General features: G+C 49.2%; 1 long non-coding RNA gene across 1 annotated transcript; it reads right to left on the bottom strand.

The window, feature by feature from the left end:
* Window positions 1-2,391: 2,391 nt before the first annotated feature.
* Window positions 2,392-7,662, bottom strand: LOC121097142. The gene is made up of 4 exons (XR_005830795.1): window positions 7,207-7,662; window positions 5,541-5,662; window positions 2,868-3,648; window positions 2,392-2,725 (listed from the first exon to the last, which is right to left on the bottom strand). It is a non-coding gene; the product is annotated as an uncharacterized LOC121097142 (long non-coding RNA).
* Window positions 7,663-21,103: the final 13,441 nt, after the last annotated feature.

Genomic DNA, 21,103 nt, shown 5'->3' with positions numbered 1-21,103 from the left:
GTATCACCTTGTGATAGCTGCAGCACTATCAGGAGGAGCCATCAGAGCTGCACCTGACACCTCCAGAGAAGGGAGAAGTAGCTTCAGCTGCTTGTTCTCACCCTGCTGTCCTGCTCCTATCCCCTGAGGTCAGGATTCCTCCTGTCACAAATCTCTGCCTAGATTGCCAATTATTTACCACCAGACTTTTTTCTGATTCATTACTGGATCGCAGGACCAAAATGGATAAACTTGGTGTACAGCCATTGCTTAGGAAGGAATGCAAATAAACCTGGCTCTCTGATTATTTTTTTTCCCCTACTTAACATTTCTTCAAATGCATTTTATTATGGAAATATTCTTTCTGCAGATCTAGGAAGGCAAACCTAATTAAAGTTACTTTATTGAGGGACCTTATACCAACACTTGCTGTAAAGAAACAAGTTGTTAAAGCCAAAACTCCTTTTTTTTTAAGCTCAAATATTTTTGTCCTGCCGTAGAAGAGAAAATATATCTTTGAATGATGGATATCTCAGAAATCCGATTTTATTTCCCTTTTCTCCTTTCCTGATGGTCTTATGTTTCGCATTCATACACTTTGGGAAAATTGCCTTGGAAACTTTTCTGATGATACACTGAAGGTCATCGGATGTGATACAAAGTGAACCCGGATCTCAGGCTTTGCAAATGTTCAGTATGTAAATTACAGGAGCTGTGAAGATGGAAATGAGGCATACAGATGCTGTTATGCACGAAAAAGCAGAGGGGAAACTTCAGATTTCCTTTCACTACAGAGGCGGTTGGTGTCTACAGGCACTCTCCTCCCTGTGGTATTTCTAGCATGAAAAGGTCTCAGCTTCTCTATGGGTGTTATTTCAGAAGTGACTAGCTCCACGGTCCTCAGTGGAGGTCAAGGACTGGGATGGGTCTTTAAATCCATCACATATCTGGGCAGAAGTGAGGGCCAGATGCAGCTGCAACCTGGATGGGAGGAAATGGGGCGGCATCTCTGCAGGGCATTGTGAATGCCTGTCCGGTAGCCTAATTTCTGGGATGAGTCTTGTTGATTGCCATTAGACTAGTCCCGAGGAGGAGTATGTCTGCGTCGTGAATGGCAGCACAGACGCACAAGTGGAAGAGATAAAGATTCAGCACTCGATTTCATCCATCCTTGGGCATATCACTTGGAGGCCAGCTTCTGAAAGATGATAGAGATCAAAGGATGAAGACAGATAACCAGCTTCATTTTCAGCTCTATTCCTGGGCATGTATTTCCTGCACGTTTCAATAGGAAATGAGTACCTTTGTGCTTTTTAAAAGATATTACTAAATGCCTTTGGGTAGCTGGTTTCGTAATGAGGAGCCAACGTACATGTAAATGGCAGACCTTAAACTGCGCTTTGTTTCAGTTTCCCACCTGAAATCTCCCTTTGGTTTCTCCCAGGTCTTGCTCAGATTGGAAGCAAAATTCTACTCTAAGCAATAAACACCATGAAGAGATTCTCTAGGCCTGATTTCAAGAAGCGATGAGTACTCGGCAGCTAATGGGAGCTACTGGTGCTGGGCAGTGTTGAAACTCAGCTGCAGTGCCTCAAGTTCAGTTCCTCAAAAATGAAGGAATCAAAAACTTGCAACTGCTTTTGGTATTTTTTGCTTAAAAGCTCATTAGGGAAGCTGAGATGTGGACGTGTTGATGGTGGCGTGGAAGGACTGCGTCGAGTCAGGTGCTCACTGTCAGGGGACTGGAACCATCCAGGGCAGATCGAATGGGAGAGAAGGGCTGAGCCTCCCCCCAGCCTCCTTACAGATCCGCTCTGACCTGCTGCAAAAAAAAAGAAAGAAAAAAAGGAGAGGAGTACTTAAAACAACACTGGAAGGGAAATTCCAACTCCCTGACCCTGGGACAACCTCACCCTTCATGTTAACAGAGCAGCAAAGAGAGGGAAAATGAAGAAATTGCCTCAAAATGAAAAAAAAAAAGAAACAAAAAGATTTGTTGAGTCATCCAGCAGCATTCGCATCAAGGTATTTTGTTAGCAACTGCGCTAAAAGAGTAAATGTAACATGTTCTGCTTTGGCTCTTCCTTTAGCAGCGAGATTGATTTGCATTCACACATGGAAATCTGGTTTACAACAAGGCTCCCCTTCCCCTTCCTTTCTTTCATTGTTTCCATCATGTATCTTGGCTAGAAAATCTGCTCTTGTGGAAAAAACCCACACCAGACAAACCCGGGGCAGACCATTCCCCACCATGCACATGTTTTCTTGGAGAGTTTTTTTTCTCCTGAAAGGCTGTTTTGAGGAGCAGGAAGGTCCCGTCCTTGGCCCCACCAAGGACCGGCACCGCCTGCCGTGCGGGGCATGGGGAGCCTCTCTCCCTCAGGAGGAACTTGTCCTCCATGAGCCCTGGGTTTCGCAACGCATGTAGGAAACATCTTGAGCTGGCCTTGATTTATGCAGAAATGTTAGCTAATCTCTTTTATGTAATCACCGATAGCTGTTTCTAAAGGCTAAGTCCCCCAAATGGAAGGAATGAATTAAAAGAGACAGATGCGGTTTGGCTGACTCTTTGTTCCAATTACAGCCTCAGAAATAACCTAGTTAGTTTGTGCTGATTTATGCAGGGGTTCACACACGTTGCACACCCACCCAGATGGGAACATGCAGGTTATGTGCTGTTCAGCCCTCTTGCACTGACTGATCCTGGTCACACCAAAGCCACTGGAACTGCTCCAGGTTCATTCTGCTGAAATGCGATCAAAGTCCGGTCAAAAGTCACGTAAGACTGGATTTTCATTTACCCTGGCTCCCCTCGCTTGGCATCGCTGCAGGCTTTTGGAGCTAAAGGCTCCCAAAGTGACTTGGGGAAGGCAAAATCTCTGTAGTACCTTCTGCAGCATCTCCCAGGTTCATACTCCACAGAGTGCAGGTCAGGAGCCACCCTGAGGCTTAGTGACCTGCTTGGCTGAGACGTGGTGACAAGCTCCCCAATCCACATGCACAGCAGGACCTGAAGGAGAGATGTTCCAGGCACGTCCGGACCCACCAGACATGCATTTGTGGGTGGGCAGGGTGCAAGCGAGCCTGGCGAGAGGCTCAGAATCCTGCCTTCGGGAGAGAAGATGCAGTGTCTGCTCAGCCACCCCACCTTCCCTGCTTAGAGATAGAGATGCCTCTTGTTTCAGGGATGGAGCCACTGCCCCGCTCACATGTGCTGATGAAAAGACCCTCCTCTTACTTTTTCCCCATGGAAAAATACTGCCGAATAGGGCTGCGTTTAGGTTCCCTCCCTCCACCAAAGGCTCTGCTGCTGTGACTGACTTCAGGGATAGCTGGAGCAGTCCCACGGGCCTTAGAGAGTATTTTCCCATTTTATGTAAACTGAGTACCAGCTCTGTAAAAAGGGAAAGATTTATGCTTGGCAAACATTTCCAAGGAGCCAATATTTCCCTGTTACTCGTGGCTTGTGAATACAAACCTCACACAGCTGGTACCTCCACTAATGATCCCATTACAATATGTATTGAGCTGATACTCTGTGATATCTCATTGAGGTATTCATCCATGTCAGAAAGAATTTGTCCATAAAAACATCTCTTCTCATACCATCATAGGATGCTGCATTCATTCCTCCTTCTTCTGTCATCTGATGCTGCCTAATCCCACTCACTGACATCAATCACAGGGGGAAAATAAGACAATTAACTGGCAATTAATTAAATTATAAACTGTAAGGAAGAGCAGAATATTTGTAAACCTTAATAGCCTTATTAACATGCACATTACAAGCTAGTTGCACAATCTTATGGCTATGGATATCTTTATACATCTATGACATCATGCAGACTTTAATCACAGGGTAATGACTGTTCACCTCAAAAGGCTGCACAGCAGTTCAAGGAACCTGCCCGGCCAGCCTGGAGCTGTCACGGCACAGCTGCTTTACACCTCCCCTCCTGCAGAAACCTGGAGTAAAGGATCACCTGAGCACGTGCTGTGTCGCAGCGTGCCACCAGCTGTGGCTCCTACAGTTCTGTGCTGCGTTCAGGCCAGGAGGGTGTGGGGATGGCGATTCCCTACGGACAAGCATTTCCTACACAACACAGGTGTCTCATGGTGTACATAGGCAGCAGGGAGCTCTATCCAGCCCCTGGGCTCTTTGATCCAGGCTGTGAGTGTATTGACTTGGAACAACTCAGAGCCCTGTGGTGACAGCCACCCGGGCCAGGGCTCTCCGGGGTGGACCGGGCACCTGATCATCATGAGTGGTGATAAACCTCAGTTCCTTCCCCTGGTCCCTGCTCAGCTGGGTGGGCTGCTGGCTCTTCTGTCACAAGGACACATGTGCATCGGGCTAGGGCTGAAGTCTGAAAACTCACCATTGACAGTAACAACAGCCTACTATTGTATAATGCATATGCAATGTGGTTTTGGTTAAAGCGATTTCCTGTAGGACTTAAGGAAAGTAAGTGGGAAGACAACAACAGCTCGAGTAAGGCACCCTCTGCATCATCGCAGCAGCTGTTGCAAGGCAATGGCAGAGGCTCCATCACTGAGGAAATGGGCTCTTAATGGTGCCTGACCTCTGTTTAAAGGTCAGGGCAGAGGAGGAAAAAACCCAACCCAACCCACCCAACCCACAAGTGAGGGCATGAAGCCATAGCCAGTCCCAAAGGAGGTACCAGCACCTACGGCATTGCAGTGGTCATATTGCCACAGTATTGCTACATGGTCCTCGGGTCCCCTATCAATAACCTTCACACAAAAACCTCAAGGTACGTTCTCTCTTTATCATACTATTTATACAATATTTTTTGTCTTGGAAAGGTGGCTGAATCAGCCCATCTAATATACACCAAACCCATGACTCTTCCCTAGTCTATTTGTTCCAAAAGAAGTACCTTGTGAAGTGAAGTAGGAGAGTGACCTACTAAAGCAGGGAAATTAGAGTGTAGAAGATGGATTGAGCTGTAAATCAGGTTTGCCTCCAATGGCAGGTATAGCCTAACTTAGGCTCTGCCATCCTCCCTCCCTCAAAGTCAGCTGCATCCTGAATCTCAGCTGTGTTAACTCTGGTTCCAGTCCAGTGTTATTTCTGTAACACGTGAACTGGGATGACATGCACCCAGCCCATTTGTTTATTTGTGGAGCGTGGACCGATAGCCAAGTGCTAATAAAAGCAGCGTTCTCCCTACTGCGCCATTCCGCACTAGGTACCGGCGGCAGGCTGGACCTTCGGGCATACGCTGCTCGCTGTGAGCAGCCTGGGGTCATCAAGCAGCAGCGGCTTAACATTTTCATTCTTAATTTTGACGGAGCTGCATTGCCACATTGTTTTCACTCGCAGTTCAGCTCTATATTTAGCCAGGGATTCTGTCCTTGGCTTATTTTTTTTCGGCAAGGTTGGTAGCTAATGCTGCTCTGCTGTCGGTATGCCTGCCTCCCTTGTCAATGTGCAGGCTGTTCTTGGGATGCATGAGGCAGTCAGATGTGACAGAAACTGAGAGGTTTCTTTCACAGCTCGGAAGGGAGAGGAAGGAGCCAAGCATTTCCATACCTACCCTAGGAGCTCCGGTCCCTGGGGAGGGCTGGAATCCGATGCCGACTGGCGCTGGGAACACCCACGTTCAGCTAACCTGACAGCAGTGTTTGCTGCAGGGTAATTGGCTCTGAGGAGGCATTACTGCAAGAAAAAAATAAATTAATCAAACAAGATGGGACATCAGACATTTTAAAAATAACCCAAGGGGAAGCTCCAAGAAACTGTGATGACCAGGGGCCAGATCCAGATTCCCTAACCCCAGCTCACGTCTGGGGTAATTCTGACCTCGGCGGAGTTGCCTGGGCTGGCGCCGAGGCCAGTGAGATCAGAATCTGGCCCAAATCACTTGGCCTCCTGCTGCACCCCATGTTGTAACTATCCATGATGTTGACACATTCAACTTGCCACTCGTTTGTGGGACTAATTACACATTCGCATTTGTCTGCGCTCTCTCGGCTCCTAGCAACTGCAGTCACAGTCCTAATTAAAATAATAGACTGAGATTGGTAACATTACTGATTTAACAGGAAATTAGAAGAGTTACGTTCGCAGAGCTTAGGTAATTGACACCAACAGCGCTTTTCTTGTAATGTGCATTCTGTGATTGATTTTGTTCCCCAGTCAGACCTAAAAGCAGCTTGGGAGCACATTCCACCATCAGATTACAGTACAGAGGAATTAAATGACTATTACACCACTGCCTGCTCTAGAGCTGGCAGCTGTGGGCTCGAGCATGGCTTTGAGCTTCCAAACCAAACATTAGACCTAAAATTATAAGCCTAATGTAAAACAAAACATGTTCGGCACAACATGTTCAGTTCCCCTTTTAAGAGCTTCCCTGCAAGGCACTCATCTGACAGCGCTCCTGTCCTGGAGGAGGGCTGCAGCCGACACAGGCGTAGCTTGTGCATCCTTGGTTGCCTCAAATACCAACTTCCTTAAAAGAGGGCGTGACCTAAAGATACTATAGGTTCCCGTCAGCAGACAGAAAGGCTCTGTGCACACCAATGACTGTGCAATGCACAGGAACACCCTGGTCATACAGTGGTAGAGTTGGGAGCAGATGGTGATGGGGAATGTTCAAGGCGTGCGATGAGATTTCATCGTCATGTTGGAGAGAGAAGGCTCTGCTGTACTAAACCCATCCTGCAGCTCAGCTCACTCCACATGAAGAAGTTCTGTGTGTGGGTAATATTACAAGGCAGCAATATTGCCCTTCTTACGGAATGGGAATGGGATTTCTGGAGTTGGCCCTGCTCATTCTCACGGTGGTGTAAGTTCAAAACAGGTCCATACCAGCCTCAGGAAGATGAATCAGTCTTTTTTTGTTGAGGAAGCTTCTGACTCCACAGTCTTCATTTATGTTATTCATGAAATAGATCCTGGCATTTTCAACAAAACAGGCTGTCATAATAGAGTAATTGTCTCAAAAATGAGGTGGACTGGTTCGGTGTCAGTAGCTGCAGCTGGGGCTGGTATCTTACATCACCTCTGTCCCCAGAGCCTGGGGCTACAAGGGCAGATGGGTTTCTAATCTGACCTCCTGAATGTCCTATCTTCAATTCCCTCCAGTTACAGTGTTGTGTTGTCCAGTAAGTTCCCTATACTGTGTTGTGCTGGGTAGTCAGTTCCTTTCAGAAAGGCACATACAGCCCCATTTGAATGCACCAAAATGGAGAACCCACCTCTGCCCTTGGTAGTTTCATTCAGCTGACAGCCACTTCCAAAAACGTTCTGGTCACCTCACATCCTTCTCAGCTACTTGGAGGCGCTCTGTGATCGCTACTAAGCAGCATCTACAAACAGCTGTTCCTGAAGATCACAGTCCTAAAAATGAGAAGAGTGAGAGCAGACAGTGTGGGGGAACCTCAGGGGTCAGGACAGGGTGGGTGTTTGTAGGGTTTTACACAATGCCACCACTGCAAGGAGGTGTGATACCTTATCAGATACACCCCCCACGGCGGGGCCAGCTGCAGCACATTTTGTGTGAGTGAAAACCATTCACCGCGTTGAGCCAGTGACTTCCCGTGCAATGTCGCATGCAACACTGGCTAGTAGCTTTTATATGTCAAGACAGGTTATTTACATCTGTACACCTATAGATTGAGACACCATCTTTGGAAGCATACACAGCTGCTGCCTGCTTCTTTAGAAATGCATCGCCTGTAAATTATTGTGAAAACTCTGTATGAAATGCCAGAATTGCATAAAGCTGCAAGAATATTAGTTACCTAATAGTCACATGCTCCTGTGTGCTCTTTTCTATTTGTGGACTCAGAAATGCGCTGGGAAGAACAAAGTGCACATGGTCTAGACTTTCTTGTCTGATATTAATCCCAGCACAACAGGACTATAAAATGTTTTCATGAACATATATGTCTTCTACAGAGAGCTTCATGGAATAATACTGCCGAGAGAGCTGCAACGTAGGAAATACCTATCCATGGTTTATAAATCCTATCCATCTCAGCATGTCTCAGGGAGTATTATCAGGGCCCTGGAGAGCTAGTGGAAATGCTACTCTTGCAGCTTGCATAGATAATTGTTTATAGAACTCTTCCTTTCCTTCTGCTGTGCCTGTGAACGATTATATCCAGAAGGCATTTGCTGTGTCCGTCTCATTTGGCTTCAGCAGCTCCCAGAGGGAACACGCATGGGATGCTCCAGTAAAGCCCCTATCTTCCCGTTGGGCACAGACAAGAAGATTCAGCTATGCTGCAGATATTTCTCCCTATGCTTTATCCTGTGAGAACCAGCTTTCAGGTGGTAAATGGCAGTCTGGGCTTTAATCACTCTGCACATGCACTGAAATGAATACTGGGGCATTTGCTTCTGGAGTGTTTCTGTACCCCACAATTTAAACTTCCCCACTATTAGCAGATATTTGATCCCATAAATATTGGCCAAATGCTCAGAATGGATGCCTGCTGTTCACAATGATAGCATTGAGCTAGCCTAAAAATTAAACGCCATCATTTTCTCCCCGTGTCCCTTGTTGAACTGCACTGCTGCCCATGACACCCCACCAACAGGGCAAATTGCTGTCAGTGCAGGTGACTCCCACACCATGAGGTCAGGCACCCTGCGCCCAATCCCGCATCACGTGGAGCCGCTGGGGAAGCTCCGAGTGATGTGAACAGTCCAAGAAATTGATATCCTCTGGGTCTGGGTTAGGAGGGAAGCCTCAGCGCCGCACTCCGAGACCCACCTGTGACTAACAGAGCACCAGCACTGCTCCCAGCTCCTGCCACCAGCCACAGCTCGCTGGGCAGGGAAAACACCGGGGGTAATGCAGAGACCGTCTCTCGCTTAACCCCTTGCTTTGATCCAAGCTGAGCAGGGGAACATACTCCGTGCTCAGCACACCCTTTCCATCCCTCTCACCCAAATAAGAAACAAACCCATCTGAAGGCGCTCCCGACCTAGCTGTGCGTCTGCAGGCCACGCACGGGAAGAGGCCGACGGCGAAACACGAGGCAACGCTGCAGAGCGGGGCGCACAGCACCCAGCAGCCTCCCTGCCGCAATAAATCGCAAGCCTTGTGGCAAGGCTAAGTTGGAAACACACGAGAACGCTTCAAATGGCTTGTCTGAACACTGAAGGAGTAGGTGATACATTCCGTACAACCCTGAACGAGACAGCACGGGCACGGCGCGACCAGCCTGGAAAGCCAGAACAAGAGGTGTGTGTGCCGTGATAAGGCAGGTGACGTGGCCGAGCTGTGCCAAGGGTGACAGGGCCCGGCCGGGCCGGGGAAGGCTGTCTCTGTCTCGCAGTGCCGTTCCGGGCGGCGCACAGCGGCCCAGTGTCCGTCTCTGGGGCAGCCGGGGGTGCCGGCCGGGCCGCACGGGGCAGGCACATGGGGAGGCCGCGCTGTGGCGACGCCACCCAGCACACGCGTTGCGAGGCCCGGGCACGGACGCGCGGGGACACGGGACACCGCCCGTGGCTGCAGGCCGCCGCGGCCCGCCCTGTCGCCCGCGCCCCGCCAGGCCCCGGCGCCGCGCTGCGGGACACCTGCGGCGGGCGGGCGGCCGTCGGAGCCGGGGGAGCGGCGCTGCCTGCTGCCGGGGCCCTGCGGCCGGCCGGAGCCCGGCGGGCCCGGTGGGGCCTGGCGCGGCGCGGCCGCCATTTCGCGGCGCCTCCCGCCGGCGGCCGAGCCCGGCCCCACCTGCCGCCCGCCCCTCCCCCCCTCCGCGCGCGGCGGCGCGCCCCTCCCCCGCCCCGGCCCGCGCGCCCATTTCCGCCTGGCCGGGCGCCGCGCGGCGCGGCCTCCCCGCCCCCTCCGCGGTGCTCAGTCATTCAGGCTGGGAGAGTCAATAACACGCTGACATCACCGGCGGCGCGCGGGCACGGCGCGGGGCTGCCGCGCGGGGGGAGGGGAGGCGGGGGGCGGGGCAGCGCAGCGCCCCCGGCCCGGGCTGCGGCCGCCCAGCGCCCCGAGGGGAGCCGGCCCCGGGGGGACCCCCGCGGCGGGAAGCTGCTGAGGGGAGATGGGTGGGGGTGGGAGTGGGTGCTGAGGGGAGACCCCGCAGGGCTGCGGCTGTGGGAAGCCCGCTGAGGGGAGACCCCGGGGGAGGAACCATTCGGTATGGGCCGCTGAGGGGCGATGGCCGAGAGATGACCCCTGAGGGGATAGGCCGCTGAGGGGAGACCACCGGGGTAAACCCTTGAGGAGGGGTCGCTGAGGAGAAATAGCTGAGAGGAGGGTGCTGAGGGGGAGACCCCTGAGGGAAGGCTGCTGAGGGGAGACCCCGGGGGGGGGGGGGGGGGAACCACTGAGGAGGGGCTGCTGAGGGAAGATGGCCGCAGGAATGGTGCTGAGGTGAGACCCCAAGAGGGGAAACCATTAAGGAGGGTCCACTGAGGAGAAACGGCCAAGAGGAGGGTGCTGAGGGGAGACCCTTGAAGGGAAACTGCTGAGGGATGACCCCTGAGGGGAAGCGGCTGGGGGAAGGCTGCTGAGGGGACACCCTGGTGGGGGTGCCGCTGAGGGGAAATGGCTGACAGGAGGCAGCCGAGGGCCACTGCTCTTGTCTCTGGGTGTTTGGCCTCCGTGGTCCCAAGTCCTCTGCCAACATCTCCCTCCACTCCAGTTAACCCCCCTGGCACTAGCCTCCCACAAAGCCAGGGAAGGGAAGGCGGGCGGTGGAGCTGTTGCTGTGGGGCTGTCGCCCGCAGCCCCTCGTGCAGGGGGTCTTGGGCCCACACAGCCACCCACAATCTGAGCAAACCCATGAGGCGCAGTCCCGTGACTAACAGGAGGGACTCCAAGGCTGACATCCCTGTGACATCAATCATTTTTATCAAACATACAGAGTTTGTATTGTGACTTGCGTTGTCTGCTCTGCCTGAGTCCGGAGGGGGAGGGGACTGCAATATAAAGGCATCATCAGGCTGTGCCTTCCCATTCCTATACCAAAGATAGAGAATATTATAAATTTAATAGACCTTCTTCATAATTCATAGCTTGCTTGTGGAAAAAAAATCATAATAGCTTGGTGTGATATGTCAGGCATCTATAATTCATGGCGCTGAGATCACACAACCACTGTACAGTGGGAGTTCACAGAGTGAGATGTTTGTAATTAATCTGTGAAAAGAGAAACAAAGGCAATAAACTAGGAAGGACAGTAAATGAGGGCCAGATCCTTCCACCCGCACTGACGTCGAATAGTACTCGGCTGGAAAGCTTGAGTAATCCCTGGCTAAAATCAATAAAATTAGCCAAGAAGTGGGGTAAATAGTAAATTTACCACTGGCTGGTTCATTGCAACACAGTTAGAAGCAGACTGTACTGCCCTTTTGGGTAACAGGGTGCCAAAAGCAGCAGGATGGCCTATGCTTAAGCTAGGCGTGGATCAAAGTACAAGGAGACGTGGGCACTCGAGTTGGGTCTTGTGGCCGTGGAGGTGGTGCGAGGGAGCACGAGGCTGTGCGGCGGGGACCGGGGGACTCCCTCTGCCCTCCCTGTCCCACAGGATGCGAGCTGCAGGTCTGGGGAGGACTGAGGGGCTTGTGAGCTGCTTGGAGCATTTGCGTCAACCTCCTTGACTTCAGCAGGACTGGGGCATGTGCTGAAGTGCTTTGCCGAACAGGGAAGTTTCCTTGAATCAGATCCTGTGCATGGATTCGAACAATTTGTGCTGCTAATGAAGATTGGCTGCAGCGGTAGAACGAGCCGAAGTTGCTTCCTAATTGGAAACAGTGAGCTGGAGATCTCCAGAACCCCCTTCCTCTCACTATTGTCTATTTTCATCCTGGTGAAGCTAAAGCTGGTAACTGCGATGCGACAGCTTAAAAACTCCCTGTGGTTTCTCACAATAGACCAACCGTCTACACTGGTTTTCAAACGATGCAGGGAAATCTTGTAAGACTGCATGGCCAATCAAGGGGGGGTGGGGGGGAAGAAATTAATTTCTTCTCAAGTGGATGCTGCAAGGAAAATGGAAGAAGAAATCCTTGTCCTTCTGGGAAAACGAAAGAAGAAATCCTCATCCTTCTGGGATTTTGTCTAACGTATGGCTTTAACCAAAAAGAAAATGGTGTCAGGTCAATTGGACAAAGCCATGCGCCATGATTAAATAATTTTAATCTGAGATAAACAAGGCACAGGGCAGAGGGGCATCATGGTGAGGCAGAGGTGACTTTAAAAGGAAGCCTGGGCCTTGCTCCTTGGCGTTCTGATAGTGCCAGTGCACGGATGCTGGAGGCCAGAGGCATTCATTGTTTTGTTTACTCATTTGTGACTCTCTTGAAAAATAATTGGTTTTCTTTTGTTGCTTGTTTATTTGTTTGACTGTTTGCATTCTTTGGATTCAATTTCTCCTGTAATATGGCCTTAATTTGCATTGTGAGGATCCATGTTTATTTATGCATTTATTCTGTTAACTTATTTATTTTTTTTTTATTTTAATTACTCCTAGGCTGCTGGCTCTGCAAAAGGACAGTGGCCACATGGTGAGGAGGAAAACCAGGAGGTGCAGCCTCCATATCCACTGCCCGTACAGCTCCCATCCCAACCCTGACGCCTGCATGATCTTGGTGGTTGCTGTTCTCTGCAGGGAGCTCTGAGCCAAAAGCACAAGGGGTGCGTGTAGGGTGGTGCCTGTAGGCTCGATACAGTGTTAACAGTGAAATCCATGAAATTCCCCTCTTTGTAGGCCCCACCGAATTCTTGGCCTAATCCAAGCCAAGTTTGGGCTCTGCATATCTCAGTGATGCCCTCTGGTGACCTGGACCCACGGGAGCTGCTGGCAGCACGCAGGTCTCTCCCCAGTGGGGCCATGGTTGGCAGGAAAGTCACACAGGAGGGCACTTTTCCTGCTGTATAGATCCTCAGGGGAAAGTAAGTAGAAACTGGGGATTTATCAGGTTCTCCAGCTTCTTGACTCAGTCTGCTAAGTCCCTGCAGAATCCTACTATTTTTCAGCATCTGGGAAAAAGCTTAAGGGAACACCTGACCATCCACTGCTTCATGCTGACGTTGTGGGCAGTCAGGAAAAGGGCCCCATGACCCGCGGATTAGGTGCCCTGATAAGCTGATCCAGTTATCACGCAGGAGAACATACTGGAATTAATGATTTTGACTTTAACTGGCTCTCATGTAGCCTTCCAAAAAGTATGTGATTGTGCTAATCGGCCCCGAAGGAGCATTGCGAGGCCCGATTCATTGTTGTGGGTACGACACTGAGAGCTCCTGGCACAAAAGACTGTGCAAGTGCAGAATATTTCCCTCTGCATTTTATTGGTTTTGCCTAGGGGCCTCCTGTGGCTGAAGAGAGCAGCCTGGTTACCTAACCCACGTCTAACAGTGGGACCAGGGCAGCGTCAAACCTCACTCTGCTGTTATTTCTCTTGAGGTGAAGGAAAAGATACAGAAATCCCTGTTATAAAAGAAAGAGTGGACAGATGGGTAGAAGACGACTGTCTTGACAGTCTTTCTTCCTGTCTGCAGTCCAACAAACACAACACAAGCTTGGGTTGAATTACCCCAAAACATCACACGTGCTTGCCCAGGATCTAACCTGCAATCCACGGTGCCTGCACAGATCAAACAGCGGATGGCAAGAAATGCAGAGCAGCAGACATGTTGGTCCAATCCAAACCCAATGAATAACATCTGCGCATACCCACCTGGGCTTCACAGCACGTGTAGTCTCAAAATGTGCCTTTAAGCCTTAGCAAAAGGACTGATTTTCCAGCCTTTGCTCTTAAACCCTTGAGAAAGCCCAAACACTGTGCTACTCTCCCCTGGCTGCACTGCCTGGCACCACTGTGGCCGTGGTTCTCCATTCCCAGTCTTCCCCATACCTGACGGCCCGGTGGTGGGGGTACTGCCTCACAACAGCTTCCACACGGTGATGTGTCTCAGAGGTTTCGATGGGAGCGACGGGGACTACAGAAGAAAATGCCCTTGGCCACATCTAGGCAAGGGGAAGAGACAACAGTTTCAAAAAAGACCTTTTCATTTTCACATTCACATTCAATTTTCATAATTCCCTTTAAAAAAAAAGAAATAGGCAGGCAGAGAAAGCCAATCTGGGTGTATAAATAACCAGTAAATGGCAGGGTGTTCACCCTTCCCACATTGTGGATTACCTAACGCATCGCATTGCTCGCTACAGCTCAAGATGGGGGAGCTGCCAGCAGAGCAGTGCCGTGCCTGATAACCGGAACAGCCCACAGGATTGCAAGCTAGCATTCATGCTCCAAAACGTAAACAAGGCAGAGCCTCCTCCTCGCCGCTTCGAATGCAGTCACCCTGTGTCCCAGAGGGCTGGAACAACCCGCTGCGTGAGCTTAGCCAGCCCAAATCAAAGAACAGCAGACGTGTGTCGGAGGAGAGTTATGGAAACACAAACAAAAATGGTCCAAGCCTCCACATTTTCTCAGGAGTCAGATATATAAAAAGCGCAGGGATCCTCTTTCTTACCCAGGCAGTCAGGGCAGAGGAGGAAAGGCTGTGGCGAAGGGCTGTAAGCCCTGGCTTGGCCTCCTGTGGGATCATGGGACGCAGAGTTCACACTGCCACACACTCATCAGGCCTCCTGGTACGCAGCTGCTCAGCACCTGCTTTTCCTCTGAGCTCAAAACCTCCCCAAGTGTCTGCCTCCCCAGTAGGGTGGTCGATTCAGAGAGAGGCAGCACATCACTGCCACCAGTAACAGTAATAATGGCACCTTTCATCCAACGCTCCCAAAGTGCTTGGCAAAACCAAAATGACTGATACGCCCTCCTATCCGCCTGGTGAGGCAAGTGAGCGGTATTAGGCGTTGCACAGTGGGTAAGCAAGATCCAAGATGGGGGCCTGCACCTGTGTGGTGACACAGTGGCAGACAGCAAACAGCACAGCAACCGAAGCCTGAGCAGCATCTGCTTATAATCACATCGTTTTCAATTGGCCTCTACATTCAAATCGGTTGCCAGGCTTTTGATACTGTGATTCTTTAAATAGAAATAGGATGAAGTCAGGCACCCACTTTTTGTACCTGTCCCCTTCCTGCTCTGGACTCATACCCAAACTTCCTGGTTTAACCTTGTCTTTATGGTGTGTTGAAATCAAAACACTCATGCGAACATCCTGAAACACTGGGGATTTTCAGCTCAGATCTGAACTTGAATCTGTTCTCCCAGGCTTTGCAGCGCTTGCTATTTTTAGCTTCATGTCAAAAAGTTGAAGCAGCACATGGTAAGATGTTATGACTCTTTAAATTACTGTAAGAATGTTCCAGGGGATGGGACCAATTCATCAAAAGTAAGTTCATTGCGTGATATAACTCCATGACCTTTGATGTTGTATTGAATTTGCGGGTCACTTGCTATTAATGTTGCTGCAATTTCTTCAGCAATAACCCAGTGATTACGGAAAGGGAAGTAGCTATTAATATGGTAAAAGGCACACCTAAGTGAGGATGTTTACTCATGTAGACTGAGAGGGGGAGGGCTAGAAACCCTTCAAGATGTTTTCTGCAGCTCTTTTCTATGATACTAAAGATAAGGACCAGTTCTCCCTTCCCCCAAGACCTGACAGAGCGTTGCAGTTGGAAAACAGTGCCCTGGCATTTGAAGTGAAGGATACGAAGGCAGACAGCAGGCGAAAAGAGGCCTCTTTGTTGGCCGCACAGCCAAGATGATCTGCTTACAACACACACAGAGGCTGCAAGATGATCTCTTTCTAACACTGAGACACATCAAGTCTGATCTGTGCTTCTGAGGCCCTCCCAGCAGCGTCCTGTAAGAAGTCATAGATGATTTCATGGCCCAGGGTGGCAGTGGCCCCAGGAAGCTGAGGACCCACCACTGTCAACTGCCGGTCTCACCTGCCAGTTGTTGCCCCACGCAGAGATGTCTGTAAGCACACTACCTGCGTGACTGCCAGTGGTGAGACTTCTATCAGTCTGTTCAGCATCATGGTTTTGACACTGGGATATCCCAGGTGAGATCCCAGTTGACATGAGCAGGAGGCATTGTGCACAGCAGGAAAGGGGAGATTCCCAGCAAGAAGACAAAAGAGAGGAAATTGCCCTATGGTGCATGGATGTGGAGAGGGATATCAGGCCAGAGGCATCTTCCACAGCACCAAGCAGAAGTGCATAGCTCTGCTGTAAGATTCTCATCCTCTCAAACCTAGGGACAGTGAGTAAAGGTAACCAGCAACATCTACCATAATTCAGGCGGGCTACACTTGTTATGCTTCATTTCTGCAGGAAGGTTTTCGGTTCCCCATGTGAAAAGCTGCTGTATTTAACAAGTCCAAAAGTCTGCAGAATAGACTATCTGCTCAGAGAAGCACTGCCAAACACAGGCAGGGACAAAGATCCAGTTGTCAGGGAAGAAAGCAGAGGTGGTTTAGTGGCCCAGCCACGCCAGTGACAGGAAAGAGCGAGCCACGGCTCTTCCTAATACATGAAGAGCTCAGGCACTCACTAGTGTGCGTTGCCACAAAACCCTACCGGTCTCGGGCTGGTTAGGAAAGTGTAGTGCTACCTACACTCCATTATCAGCAGGGTGGGCTGATTTATAGTCCTACATGCAGTTACAGCTTAATAATAACAATAAAGATGGTTCTCAGGCATTCCAGCCCACTACACCCACATCACCTTCTTGCCATTGCTAAATTTGCTTCAGATTTACGGTCGCATAAGCAAGATGAAAATCAGTCACCTCAGTTTCCAGATGGTCTGGAGCTAGCAAAAGGGAAAAAAGAAGAGCACAGTTTCCAAAAATGGCCTGGGATTATCTCTGCTTGCTTTCAGAAGTGTCTATTTTGGAGCTCCCGTGATTAGCCTAGCTGTAAGTACAACTGTCTCCATGGCTTTGTTGATAAATACTGAACTCCTGACATCCTGCCTGGCAAGTTTTGTGAAGTTTCATTGATGCAGAGCTCCTCAGTTTATTTTGTGCTGTGTAATCATCCAGGTTTATGGGACTATTCCCTGCAGGAACACCCTTCTGCTCTTACTTCCATCTCTCACAATGTGCTGCTTGGTTTCTTCAGTCTTTTGCTCATCAACACTTTCTTTTCAAGATGTTGAACCTCAGCCGCATTCTTCATGTTTAGTTGACAGGCGAAGTTGAGTCCTCACGGACTGCTAACAACCACACAGTTAATTAGCTATCCTCAGCTATATTTTCACCTAGTTTGGATGCATGCTCCTGAGAACGCAGCAGGGTTTGAGAGCCCGTAGTCCTGAGCATAAGCAAACACTGCATCTGCTTCTCCCATCCACCTTGCAGGGTTTCATTCACCTACTGAGACTGATGTGGGGAAAGCAATTAAACATTTATAGCTCTGTAACCTCCTGGCGTGTGTGTGGGGCAGCCTCTTGCATCTGACCTACACAGAGCATGACTTGGCTACATTTTCTCCGTCACCTTGGCGTAGTCCCCAGCCTACTTACTCACCAGCAGACTTGTCTGTCTCCCACACCATTAAAGCAAGCCCCTTAAGGCTTAGGGCAGGAGGCAAGGCAGTGTGGGCAGATGTTAGGTGACTTAGGGCTTTCAGCAGCCTGAAGTCAGCTCCACATGCTTCATCTTACGGTGAGGACAGAGCTTCAGACAGTCACCAGCATTAGTTATCCCCCTGGTGCCTGGTGTCACTACAAGCAGCCTGAGCTTTGGTGCTTCCGTGAAGCCCACCCTGGAGGGATGGAGGGGCTCTCAAGCCCCATGGAGGGTAGGCTGGGTAAACTGCAAGTTTCTCGTGAATGCTCCACCCAGAGCTGCTAAGTGGGGGGTTTCAGGGGAAGGGAAAGAGACAGTGGCCTGCCTTTGTGTTGTCTTCAGGTTGCTGTTCCACTTTGCGATGCCTCTGCTCTCCCCTGCTGGCATTAGGGGGGGAGCTCTTGGCCCTCAACCAGCAGTACGGCTGAAGCAGGAGATCTAGATGTGCTAGTAAACATTTTGAAGATGGAAAATAAATCCATCCATCTCTGTAAGAAATGCTGCCCCCAAGAGAAATTTCTGATCATAGGCAAGGCTAAGTGCGAATTCACCACCGGCATTGATTATTTCATTATAAATTGCTCACTTGCTTTTTTACATTTGCTTCTGAACAGAAATGAAACACCGGCTACTGAAAATAACAACAACTAACACACAACCAAAAACCTGACTTGCATATGAAAGCACTGGATTTTCCACAGGGCTTTCCCACTGTTTAAGCTCCTTTAAACTTTAAAGTATGAGCTCCATTAAGATTATAAAAATGTACTGCCTTAACTGCTGGATTTTTCACTGTGCTGAAAGCAAGACAACTGCTCAGAAAGTGATTGAGAAGAGCAATCTCAATATTAACCAACAGTCCTTCACTGACATCATTGATTGACGGCAAAGACGAGGATGTAGATGGAAGAATTGGGGACTTTCCAAACTGTAAAATGGGGAAAAGAAACCAGTCTGTGCTATCAGGGCTGGAGCTACGTAAATCAGATGCCTTAGGATGCCCAGCAATGGCCTCCCCAGTGGCACTGAAGTCATGAGTGGCCTCCTTGTTTTGGGGTCGTTGTTTAGTGGAAAATATTGCAAAGGATCATCTCCCAAAAGTCTTTTGCACAAAGCACATGGCCCCCTGCCTGCATGGCAATAGCTGGTGCTCAGGCACCACTAGACAAGATTTTCTTTCCTGGAGCTGAAAGGAGACTAAGGAAAGGCAGGTGGATGCTGAGCAAGAAACGTGAGAGTGGAGAACGAGGAGTAAAGCAGAGAAGGCACATTGGTCCTTGACCCCAGGAGTTAGCGGGGCCTAGGTAGCTCTGATCCTCTTGTATCTGCTCCCAGATGGCTTTGACAGTGGCTGGAGGCAAGCAGAAGGCTTGTGGTCCCATGATGCAAGGCCCAGGAGCAGTAGGAGCCGGAGACAGGAGTGATCCTGGAAGAGCTGCAGAGCTCTGTGGCTTTCCACAAGGGGTGTGTGACCATCTTCACTTTGGTGGAGTAAGAAAGCTATTTAGCATATTTGACCTTTTCTCTATACAGCACTGTTTGAACTCATTGGTTTCTTGGGGTCTTCTCTGGTCTATAAGGGAAATTTCTCCAGGACACCATAATTAGGCCCATTAGTGTTTTTAATTTTCCTTCATCCCAAGCTGGATGTAACTGGAAGAAAAAAGGTTGTGTGGTACTGTATGACTAACAGCAGTCTTTGCACTGAAGCTGAGCCAGGCAACTCTAGTGGTACAGAAAAGACGCTCCCACCGAGGAAGGACTTTTTTCTATTTGCTGTCCCATGGCTTCTTCCCCATGTGGTGAGTCATGTGCAAGCGCTGACAGCACGGCTGGTACGGGGCTGGATTTACACCATCTCATTCTCTGTTTATAGGGTGATTCATCTTCAGAACCAGTGGCTACTGGGTGCCGTTAGAGGAATGTTGCCCACAATGGTATGCGCCGTGATTCATTCTAACCTTTGATTTCCTGGGTGACATCAAGTGATGGGAGTGGTTTTTTATGATCACCTGTATTTGTACAGGCAAGTACAAGGGTGAGCAGGTAGATGGGAAAAAACCCCTGTGTCTTATTCTGTGGAGAGGAGGAAAACAACTCCACAAAAAAAGAAAGTGAGAGATAAAAGGTAAATATTTCCTTTGTCCCTAAGGCACAGTCAAGAAAAGTCATCATCATTTTGCTCAGACACTAGTATAACCTCATGTTTCCCACAAAACATATTTCCCCGAGATCAGTTTGCACGTATCAGGTTTTGCCCATGAATACTCATGAGACACAAATCAGTCCCTTTAATCCATGATTAGTATGTCACCCCACGCTCAGCAGTTGCATCATGATTTGGTGTTATTGTTGAATGGATGCTGTGCTATTTAATTGTTTTTTGCTTAGTGATCTGTTCACTCTGTTAATATTTAATTCTCTTTTTCCATCCCTCTTTCTACCCCCAGAAGGCCTAAAGAATAGGAAAACATCTTTCATTTTCTCAGGCTTCATGTGCTATTGTAAGAAAATACCTATTCATAATCTACTGTAGGTGATAATGATGATATACAGTCATAATGCTGGAATTCTTAAGTGGTTGCCAACGCTGCTTTATAGCTGAGGAAAAAAAAAAAATTGACCTGATTTGAAATAAAGCAGGTTAGTATGCTTTATTTGCCTTTTCCAGTGGTTTGGATAATGAACAAATTGTCATCTTTACATATCCTCTGCCAGATTCTGAGTGCTGCACGTGAGCCTGAATGACGGTAAACAATGCACTGCCTGGTGCTTTGCATAGGTGAATTCACAAGAACAAATTAGACCTTTGATTGATCCTTTAAACAAAAAGAAAGGAAAACAGTAACGTTAATTTATACAAGCTCTAGCTGCATTGCATTTTTTATAGCGATCAATATTCTGGGCATTGTAAACAGCAGCTTTACATAATAAATAGCTGCATTATGTAATGCTAGTTAAATTTAGAAATGGTTATTTTATTACCTTTAGCTCACATAAAATAGAGCGTGATAGAGCTGGAGCCCAAGAGCTGCTGCTGTCTGAGGATGCAGAGAACAGCTGGGCCTGGCTGTGCACAGCAAAAATAAAACCCAAAGCCCGATAAAGCAGCTCGGCTCAGGCTGGATGCTCTGGGTCACCATCAAGCATTTCAGTGGGGGTGGAGGGGGCAGGCTCCGCTCCGAAACACGGCGTGCTCAGGAGCAAAACATCTCTGCGCAATAAAGATGGAAGATTTATTATGAAGGAATGAAATGTGCTACTTTTGTTCTCCCTGGTGTCCCTATAAAGCTTTTGTTTGACAGGCTAGTTTGGGCTCTGGTTAGCTACAGTCTGTTCTGTGTAGCTACTGGCTGCTTTGAGACCAGTTGTGTGCAGACTATAGATCAATTATCTTCCTGCTAGGGATAAACAGTGTTTTCCTTTTTCCTCTTCACTAGCGTTTGCTATTATCTGTAGCATAGGAGCCCTTTCTTTTCCTTCCCAGCCACACACACGCACACACAGATGGGTTACTGGAGGGAGGGCATGGAAGAATTCAAATTTGTTGCATTAATCTTAATAGCCTGATCCTCTTGCAGCCTGCCGCTGCTAACTTAGCTTTGTGTGCTGCCCATTTACAATAGGCTGGAA

Source organism: Falco naumanni, chromosome 13, assembly GCF_017639655.2.
Source record: "Falco naumanni isolate bFalNau1 chromosome 13, bFalNau1.pat, whole genome shotgun sequence".
NCBI lineage: Eukaryota > Metazoa > Chordata > Aves > Falconiformes > Falconidae > Falco > Falco naumanni.
The sequence above is the reverse complement of the archived record's forward strand: the minus strand, read 5'-3'. Positions and strand labels throughout refer to the sequence as shown.